Consider the following 10,989-nt stretch of genomic DNA (forward strand, 5'->3'; position numbering starts at 1 on the left):
GCCAGTCTTTGCTCGAGATGCAGTTCAGTTTGGCCCAGGCAACACCGATAGCACGGGACATGCACAAATCGTCGTCATTCACGATTTCGACTAGTGATCTTTTCATGTGAACCGAATTGTCAGGTCCATTGAGATTGGTCAGTGTGACGTCAGATCTTCCGCCTCTCGGGATTTGTATGGTACCGACTTGAATGCTGAACGATGTGTCCAGTGGTAAATCTTCGTTGCTCTGGAGTACTTTCTCGATGTGTCCCAAGATGACGTCAGCATTCAGTTCGGATAGCGGTTGTAGGGGTACGACGATCGGTGAATTCAGGGCATCGTGATGGACGATCACACGTCCAAGGTCGCTGCCTTGTAGATCGATGGTGGCTTCTTTGAGAACGTCTTCAAACATGGCATACAAATCGTGGTGTAAATCTTTGAGTTTTTTCCCTTTCCACTGCTCGTCAAACTTTATGTCGTAGGTCGTGTCGACTGCCGATGTTTTCTTGTGCGTCCTCGTACCTTTCTTTGTAAACGTGTAGGGAGTAGATGGTGTTTCAGTGGTTACTGGAGCGGTAGCAGCAGCAACAGGACCGATCCCTCCCACTTGATTGATGGTACGCTGGCGTTTCAATGGCGGCTCTGACGATGTAGATGGTAGTGGTGGCGACGATGGTCTCTGTGCACACTGTAGTCTATGCTTCAATAGATCGGGCATTCTTCTGAACGTGGCATTGCAAAACGAACATGGCAGACCTTTTCCCTGTTTAACGTCGTCGTCGTCTTTAGTAGTAACCATAGGTTCTTCTTCTGGTTGCCATTCCCCGTCGTCAATACAAATCCTTGCCAGTTCGTCATAGGATGGATTCCAGTGTTCGTCACACAGTTTGATCAATTCCTCGTATTCCTCAGGTGTTAAGGGAGACCATAAGTCTTCGACCTCGGGGACAGGGGGAGTCTCCAACGCTTCTTCTGATTGTTCCATCTCCATCGCAGCGGCTTCTTCAGATTGTTTAATTTCCTGACATAGTAGCTCTATGAGTTTTAAATTCACGTATTCGTCGTTTTCCAGCCCATATTGCTTAGCCCAGGCAAGCAAGTCGTCGCTGCTCGTGAAAGAATCCACCGTGGCGTTGATGACAAAGCGATCCATCTAAAAAAGCAAAATACAGGCCTATGGGAGAGGGGGGTACTTTTAGGTCAATATTGAGGGGCATTATTGAGCAAAGACCCCAGGAATTATTTTTGTAACATTTAAAAATAACCCATTGGCACCCCTACTGGCTCGTAGTGTGCAGAGATACGTTTTTAGATTAGGTCAAAGGTGTTGTCATACATCAGACCTAGTGTTGTTTCGCATAAAATAGTACATTACGTTCATGCGATAGTGTAAATACAGATATCTGTCAGATATACATGTTTATTTGTGTGACGAGCAATTGCTTAGAAATTTCCGATCACAAGGTTAATATTTATGTACGTGCTTATTTACATTGTCACCTGAACTATACGTGTGTGTGAACGTCATCGACATCAGTAATAATAATTTTTAATATTTCATATATTATACCTTAAAAAAACACTAGTCTTGAGTATATATTTTAAATTGATATTTTAAATTATTAATATTGCTCAATATCACAATCTACTGAATGTAAAACATTTTTTTTGTATATGAACACAATGAAAGGGGATTGTTTCAATGAACTGTTACAAAGTATAACATGTGACACGCTTAGCACTGATAGCAGTCAGAGACGGATCCCTGGGGTGTGCAACCTGAGGGGTGCTGTCGAAGTACTGTCTTTTTTGGAGGGAGAGGCCCCTGGTCACAGGGACCATGGTTTACTCGAATTTATTATAATATTGTAGGGTATCACAGGAAGTTTTTATTTTATTTATAAATAATTTGTCCCCTCCTAGTTGCTGCTTGGAAAGTGTAATTATGAAGAAAACAATTCTCATTGGGTCAGGGAGATTCAAGGTTTCTAGGTCACTGACCTAGTTCTTCAGTAGGTTACTGGAACAGTGATGGGTATAAATTCAAACACATTTTTTGTTACAACAGATCAAGATGGACACCATCAATGATAATGCGTAAGTTTAAAAATTATTTATGATATATACATTTTGATAAACTAATATATAAAGAAATATTTACTGCTTTGATTCTTTTTTTTTGGGGCAAAATGTTAGTTAAATCATGTCAAATGTATCATTTTAAAATCAGTAATGTTTGGTTTCAAATTATTTTTACATCAAAAGTTCACTTTAAAAAATCCCATTCACGATAAAACTAAATGTCTTTTCTCTTTTTCAGAATAGATCAGTTTGATTTAGAAAGTCTCCTGGACCAGTGGAGGTAAGATTATTTTATAGCTCACTATCGTCCTAGTTGATTTTTTTTTAAATTTCACCATGTTTTATGTTCCACACGGCGATGTTCGAAAGGTTACAATATACACAGCTTTGATCAATGCTTGTATTTTTATGTAAATTTTTGTATATTTCCAGTGACGAATATTATGTGGCGTTAGCCACCACCACCACCACCGCCTCCACCACCACCACCACCACCACCACCACCACCACCGCCACCACCACCACCGCCTCCACCACCCTCACTGCCGCAGCCACTGGCACATACCCTACACTGAGGGGTCTGCTAAACCCCCCACAAAACACTGATATGTAAGTATGTTTACTAAAACACACACTACCTGACTGTTCTTGTAAAACCGTGCTGTTTTATTTTTTGTTGTCTTTCATATAATTAAGATCCAGTGGATGATATTTGTCATAGGAACGTCCGAATTAATCTGAGTGGGTGAGGGGATGTTCTCTATACCACTACAATGTCTAGACATGATTTTATAAAATGGTATTAAACTGAGTATCGTGCAATTATTATATATATATATTAAGCTTTTCAGGAATATTAACTTTTTTTGAGAGCATCACATTTGAAAAACTATTTCTTTTTTTCCAGGGACAGAAGACAAATCATGAAGGAATTGGACAATTTAATTCTAAAAATTGAGGAAATAAAAAAAAATAAAAAAAAATAACAGGTCTATGGGTATGATGCCTTGTCAATGACACTAATCAGGGCACATTCGCATATATTTGTTATTAACAATTCGACTGAACCACCTTTACGTGATCTACGATTCGCCCGCTATCCTGTCAACGTATTATTTGCAAGGTCAACGCTCTAGATTAAACACATATTTTTTTCAGGAAATAAGTGTATGATTTAAAAATATGTATTCAAATATAATACTCACTATATATATATTGTAGTAATATCCATATTTTTAAAACTGTATTGATCTTAGTTTACGTTTAGTTAGCGCCCATATTTGCGTGCATAAAAAAACGATTGACGTGTGACCTCACATTTTTACTGACGTCACTCACTAATGCATAAAAATAAGCATGCAGACGACACTTCGATAGATATTTTGGGCATGATCGCCATAAATTACGAAAACTACAAATGTTTTAATTGTCATACGGGTCATGTGTTTTTGACCTATTTTGGTTCCTGTGTAGAAAAGCTATTTTTTAAGGTAACAAATAATTGGATATACATAAAAATTTCGTAGCTATTTGACTGTCTACACATCTTACAGACTTAGAACGTAAACAAACGGTAGGTACTTTAAAAAGAGGTGAAATGACACGACTTAATAGAGACAACGACTCAACAGGGGTGAGAGTATAACACGTTTATAATGTTTGAATGACGTCAGTCTTTGAATGACGTTGCATACAAGAACAACTGCTTCCGTGTTTAGAACACTTTCAATGTAAAATTGTTATTTATTTCACCGTGTTTGAAGAAAGAACGATTTTCAAAAAGTATCATTTGTTAAAACGTTGTCCACCACTGCAAACACATAGATCTTCAAACTAAATCAGTATAAGAAAATTAACTTACTATTTTCAAGTCTTGATCCAGTCGATTTCTAACAGTGACAAAATCTCTCACAATGATCCAAACGAATCTTCTTCTAACAATGACGAAATATCTCAAACGAATAACAATGACGTAGTAGATGTGGTCGTTTTCGGCGAGCGAATGATAATGAAACCGTATCTAGCCTTTTTATACTCTTTCGTGTTAGTCTAAGTAGGTCAGGGGCCGGTCTAAGTAGGTCAGGGGCCGGTCTAAGTAGGTCAGGGGCCGGGGTCAGTAGGACGTTGCACACGGCACAGTAGGCCAGTCTAAGTAGGTCACGGTCAGTCTAAGTAGGTCAGGGCCAGTAGGACGTTGCACACGGTACAGTAGTCCGTGACGTCATCAAGGCCAGTCTAAGTAGGTCAGGGCCACGGAAAGTAGGTCATGGGGCTATACAGGACGAGGTCACGGCACAAGGCCGTGACGTCATCAAGGTCAAGGTCACGGAAAGTAGGTCATGACCCCATATAGGCCCCCCTACTACTCCCGCTACATCTTAACATGTGGTAATTCTGACACGTAGTCACCAGAGGAAACCCGCTACATCTTAACATGTGGTAATTCTGACACGTAGTCACCAGAGGAAACCCGCTACATCTTAACATGTGGTAATTCTGACACGTAGTCACCAGAGGAAACCCGCTACATCTTAACATGTGGTAATTCTGACACGTAGTCACCAGAGGAAACCCGCTACATCTTAACATGTGGTAATTCTGACACGTAGTCACCAGAGGAAACCCGCTACATCTTAACATGTGGTAATTCTGACACGTAGTCACCAGAGGAAACCCGCTACATCTTAACATGCTGACACGTAGTCACCAGAGGAAACCCGCTACATCTTAACATGTGGTAATTCTGACACGTAGTCACCAGAGGAAACCCGCTACATCTTAACATGTGGTAATTCTGACACGTAGTCACCAGAGGAAATCCGCTACATCTTAACATGTGGTAATTCTGACACGTAGTCACCAGAGGAAACCCGCTACATCTTAACATGTGGTAATTCTGACACGTAGTCACCAGAGGAAACCCGCTACATCTTAACATGTGGTAATTCTGACACGTAGTCACCAGAGGAAACCCGCTACATCTTAACATGTGGTAATTCTGACACGTAGTCACCAGAGGAAACCCGCTACATCTTAACATGTGGTAATTCTGACACGTAGTCACCAGAGGAAATCCGCTACATCTTAACATGTGGTAATTCTGACACGTAGTCACCAGAGGAAACCCGCTACATCTTAACATGTGGTAATTCTGACACGTAGTCACCAGAGGAAACCCGCTACATCTTAACATGTGGTAATTCTGACACGTAGTCACCAGAGGAAACCCGCTACATCTTAACATGTGGTAATTCTGACACGTAGTCACCAGAGGAAACCCGCTACATCTTAACATGTGGTAATTCTGACACGTAGTCACCAGAGGAAATCCGCTACATCTTAACATGTGGTAATTCTGACACGTAGTCACCAGAGGAAACCCGCTACATCTTAACGTGGTAATTCTGACACGTAGTCACCAGAGGAAACCCGTTACATCTTAACATGTGGTAATTCTGACACGTAGTCACCAGAGGAAACCCGCTACATCTTAACATGTGGTAATTCTGACACGTAGTCACCAGAGGAAACCCGCTACATCTTAACATGTGGTAATTCTGACACGTAGTCACCAGAGGAAACCTCGATCATGCGACGCCTATTTTGTATGATTCATATATGAAATAAATTATTTGAATTGAATTGATAGTTCGGTAATATTCTTCCTGGTTTGTATAATACGATCGTGTGATAGTAGTGACGTTGTCGAGAATTACCACTCAAAATACATGTACTATAAATAGCCCATGACGAGGGGAAATACCCCGTAGTGTTGATTGGATGAGCTTAGACACCATACCACCATTCTGCGTATGTAGCATCTTAATATAGTCCGGTTTAAAAATAGTTCTTCACTGAAAAAATTATATAAACTATAGGAATGCTTAAAGTTAAATGACACCACTAGAGCACATTGATTTATTAATCATCGGCTACTGGATGTCAAACATTTGGTAATTTTAACATACAGTCTTAGAGAGGAAACCCGTTACATTGTTTCATTAGTAGCAAGGAATCTTTTATATGTACCATCCCACAGACAAGATGGCATATACCACGGCCGTTGATAAGCCAGTCGTTGTGCACCGGCTGGAACGAGAAATAGCCCAATGGGCCCACTGACGGGGATCGATCTCAGACCGACCGCGCATCGAGCGAGCGCTGTACCACTGGGCTACGTTCCGCCTCTCACGAGGAGAGTCTCACTCACTCTCGGATTAGCTAGAATGTGTTATTGCGTGCAGACCTTGATGAAGTATGTCCTCGTTACAAATTGACCAAACCCCCTCCGTCCCTCCCTCCCTACGCCCCACCCCAAGCGACCCCAGTTAGCTGTGGATCTAATCGCGATCTTTACAACTAGATTTCTGTTGTCTTCCGTAACAAATCCTATCAAATTGGCAAGTAGCTTGGAAAAGTCTTTTAGAGACAGGTGCATTGCACGATGACATTTTCACATTTGTCGACAACAGTAACTGTTAATGCCAGACATAACGTTACGCAGTGTTCGCTTCAACTGAACGCGCCCAATTCGATCGGTCTTCTGCTACTACGGTAGTACAATCTAATTCCTACAAGTAAATTAAATGATTTAGTTGTAACAAACGAAACGTGCATCATTTTCCAGAAATGTCAAAAGTACAACTACTGCGTGAGTCTTTAATGTGACTGCACCGACCTCGGTGGTGTCGTCGTTTAGCCATCGGACATACGTTTGGTAGGTACAGGGTTCGCAGCCCGGTACCGGCTCCCATCCAGAGCGAGTTTTAACGATTCAATGGGTATGTAAGACCACTACACCCTATTCTTTTTCACTAACCACTAACAACTAACCCACTGCCCTGGACACACAGCCCAGATAGCTGAGGTGTGTGTGCCCAGAGCAGCGTGCTTAAACCTTAATTGAATATAAGCACGAAAATAAGTTCAAATGAAATAATGTGACTGCAGCATACGACAAGTGTGCATACGTCATCCCATACGACAACTGTGCATACGTCATCCCATACAAGTGTGCATACGTCATCCCATACGACAAGTGTGCATACGTCATCCCATACGCTCTCAATGGAATTATTCCGTTCAACATTTTCACTAGCGCTGTCAATTTCTATCTCCACCCCACTCCAAAAGAAGTAACAATTGAAAATAAATAACACCGTAATTGTTTAAAAGCATTATTTATTATAGAACAAAGCAGTGGTGTGTGTGTGTGTGTGTGTGTGTGTGTGTGTGTGTGTGTGTGTGTGTGTAGTTTACAACAACAAGAAAACAACGTTTTTCAACTCTATAACAAATAAAATCACACATTATAATTTAGATCTTCGAAGAGTGTTCAGTAATTACTTGTGGCATTGTTAAGAGGCACTTGTAACCACGTGTATATGTATATATTTATATTAAGATACTGAGAATGATAGACAGAGGGTGATAGATGAGAAAGTGTAAGCCAGCATTGGCGGTATTTGAAACACTGCCGTTAGCTTGATTGTCCAGCAGCTTATCCACTAGACCACGGAGTTTAATTTCTTTAGATATGTTTGTAGTTTAGTTCAAACTGTTCAGTCTATGATGTTTTTGATGAATCTAAGCCATTTTTCCTCTGGAAACAAGTCCACTATAAAGTTTTCCGTCGGCGGATCCTCGTGTTTTTGTTTCAAAACGACGCCATCAACATCAGAACTCATGAAGTATGACGGAAACTTTGTCGACTGTATCAGAACATTAGCATAACTGCTGTCGAATTCCAGTACAAAGTATTTGCTGTTGAAGCACTCACACTTCGGTAAAACCTGGAGTGCAATGACCCGAGGACAACCAGTCTCGTCTGCTTGTGGCAAGGAGGCGGGAACGATACACCAACGACGTTCATCGAAGTGTCCTTCTAAACAACACAGTAATACGGAGTCACTGCCGTCTCTCACGGCTCGAACAATCTCCACGGTGAAAATAAACGAGCTTTGGCCTTCTTCTGGGAGTGGGGCCACTTCCAGGGTGTGGTGTTCGCCAATCCTCAGAAACTGGCTGACCATCAGAGGCCCGCCAATTTTAATTTTCATATCACGAAGCTTGCTTGTTTCCGACTCGAATTCCAAATCCATAGGCTGGATATCGCAACGTTCGCGATGAAAATCTCTTCCCTCCATATCACTTGTATATCGGACTGTATGAACGCTCGGTTTTATCACAGCAACTAGAAATACTTGGCCGTATGTGACACGTTATATTATATAGAACACCTGACTTGGGTTTTCCCATCGGGAAGGCGTCCCGTGTGTGATTTCCAGTGTGACTTACCAGTTCACAACCGCTTTCTAGTTAAGCTCCGCCCACTCCTATTTATATCCACGGCGCCGGTTTAAACTTTGCTTTCTCAAAATGGGACGCACCTGCCTTGCTGGTGTAGTGGCTAAGTTATCGGATTTAAGGCTGGTAGGTACTGGGTTCGCATCCTACCTAGTCCGATTTTAACGACTCGGTGGGTAGGTGTGACGCCACTACACCGACGTCTCTCTCACTAACCCATAACCACTAATTCACTGTCCTGGAGAGACAGTTCAGATAGCTGAGATATGTGCCCAGGAGAGCGTGCTTGAATGTTAAAACATACTAAGTAGAAATGAAGTGCAACGTGACGCACCTATAAGTAGTTTCAGTGTCAACATCGCTCAATCGGATTAAAATCAGGTCCACTAGGTCTACAGTACAGGTCCATTAGGTCTACAGTACAGGTCCACTAGGTCTACAGTACAGGTCCACTAGGTCTACAGTACAGACCAAGCTAGGTCTACAGTACAGACCAAGCTAGGTCTACAGTACAGATCAAGCTAGGTCTACAGTACAGACCAAGCTAGGTCTACAGTACAGACCAAGCCGGGTCTACAGTACAGACCAAGCCGGGTCTATAGCACAGGTCAAGCTGGGTCTATAGTACAGGCCAAGCTGGGTCTACAGTACAGGTCCACTAGGTCTACAGTACAGGTCCACTAGGTCTACAGTACAGACCAAGCTAGGTCTACAGTACAGACCAAGCCGGGTCTACAGTACAGACCAAGCCGGGTCTATAGCACAGGTCAAGCTGGGTCTATAGTACAGGCCAAGCTGGGTCTACAGTACAGGTCCACTAGGTCTACAGTACAGGTCCACTAGGTCTACAGTACAGGTCCACTAGGTTTATAGTACAGGTCCACTAGGTCTACAGTACAGGTCCACTAGGTCTATAGCACAGGTCCATTAGGTCTATAGTACAGGTCCACTAGGTCTACAGTACAGGTCTACTAGGTCTACAGTACAGACCAAGCAGGGTCTATAGCACAGGTCCACTAGGTCTACAGTACAGGTCCACTAGGTCTACAGTACAGGTCCACTAGGTCTGCAGTACAGGTCAAGCCTGGTCTACAGTACAGACCAAGCTGGGTCTACAGTACATACCAAGCCGGGACTACAGTACAGGTCAAGCTGGGTCTATAGTACAGGCCAAGCTGGGTCTACAGTACAGGTCCACTAGGTCTATAGCACAGGTCCACTAGGTCTACAGTACAGGTCCACTAGGTCTACAGTACAGGTCCACTAGGTCTATAGCACAGGTCCACTAGGTCTGTAGTACAGGTCCACTAGGTCTACAGTACAGGTCCACTAGTTCTACAGTACAGACCAAGCCGGGTCTATAGCACAGGTCCACTAGGTCTACAGTACAGGTCTACTAGGTCTACAGTACAGACCAAGCCGGGTCTATAGCACAGGTCCACTAGGTCTACAGTACAGGTCCACTAGGTCTACAGTACAGGTCCACTAGTTCTACAGTACAGACCAAGCTGGGTCTATAGCACATGTCAAGCTGGGTCTATAGCACAGGTCAAGCTGGCTCTACAGTACAGGTCCACTAGGTCTACAGTACAGGTCCACTAGGTCTACAGTACAGGTCCACTAGGTTTATAGTACAGGTCCACTAGGTCTACAGTACAGGTCCACTAGGTCTATAGCACAGGTCCATTAGGTCTATAGTACAGGTCCACTAGGTCTACAGTACAGGTCTACTAGGTCTACAGTACAGACCAAGCAGGGTCTATAGCACAGGTCCACTAGGTCTACAGTACAGGTCCACTAGGTCTACAGTACAGGTCCACTAGGTCTGCAGTACAGGTCAAGCCTGGTCTACAGTACAGACCAAGCTGGGTCTACAGTACATACCAAGCCGGGACTACAGTACAGGTCAAGCTGGGTCTATAGTACAGGCCAAGCTGGGTCTACAGTACAGGTCCACTAGGTCTATAGCACAGGTCCACTAGGTCTACAGTACAGGTCCACTAGGTCTACAGTACAGGTCCACTAGGTCTATAGCACAGGTCCACTAGGTCTGTAGTACAGGTCCACTAGGTCTACAGTACAGGTCCACTAGTTCTACAGTACAGACCAAGCCGGGTCTATAGCACAGGTCCACTAGGTCTACAGTACAGGTCTACTAGGTCTACAGTACAGACCAAGCCGGGTCTATAGCACAGGTCCACTAGGTCTACAGTACAGGTCCACTAGGTCTACAGTACAGGTCCACTAGTTCTACAGTACAGACCAAGCTGGGTCTATAGCACATGTCAAGCTGGGTCTATAGCACAGGTCAAGCTGGCTCTACAGTACAGACTAAGCTGGGTCTACAGTACAGGCCAAGCTGGGTCTATAGCACAGGTCAAGCTGGGTCTATAGCACAGGTCAAGCTGGGTCTACAGTACAGACCAAGCTGGGTCTACAGTACAGGCCAAGCTGGGTCTATAGCACAGGTCAAGCTGGGTCTATAGCACAGGTCAAGCTGGGTCTACAGTATAGACCAATCTGGGTCTACAGTACAGACCAAGCCGGGTCTATAGCACAGGTCAAGCTGGGTCTATAGTACAGGCCAAGCTGGGTCTATGGTACAGACCAAGCTGG

The 10,989-nt window shown here is 43.3% G+C and overlaps 1 long non-coding RNA gene across 1 annotated transcript; it reads left to right on the forward strand.

The window, feature by feature from the left end:
* Positions 1–1,756: 1,756 nt before the first annotated feature.
* On the forward strand, positions 1,757–2,551 carry LOC121367326. Its single transcript, XR_005957363.1, has 3 exons — positions 1,757–2,082; positions 2,306–2,347; positions 2,500–2,551. It is a non-coding gene; the product is annotated as an uncharacterized LOC121367326 (long non-coding RNA).
* The last annotated feature ends 8,438 nt before the right edge of the window (positions 2,552–10,989 follow it).

The sequence above is a fragment of the Gigantopelta aegis genome, chromosome 3 (genome assembly GCF_016097555.1).
Source record: "Gigantopelta aegis isolate Gae_Host chromosome 3, Gae_host_genome, whole genome shotgun sequence".
NCBI lineage: Eukaryota > Metazoa > Mollusca > Gastropoda > Neomphalida > Peltospiridae > Gigantopelta > Gigantopelta aegis.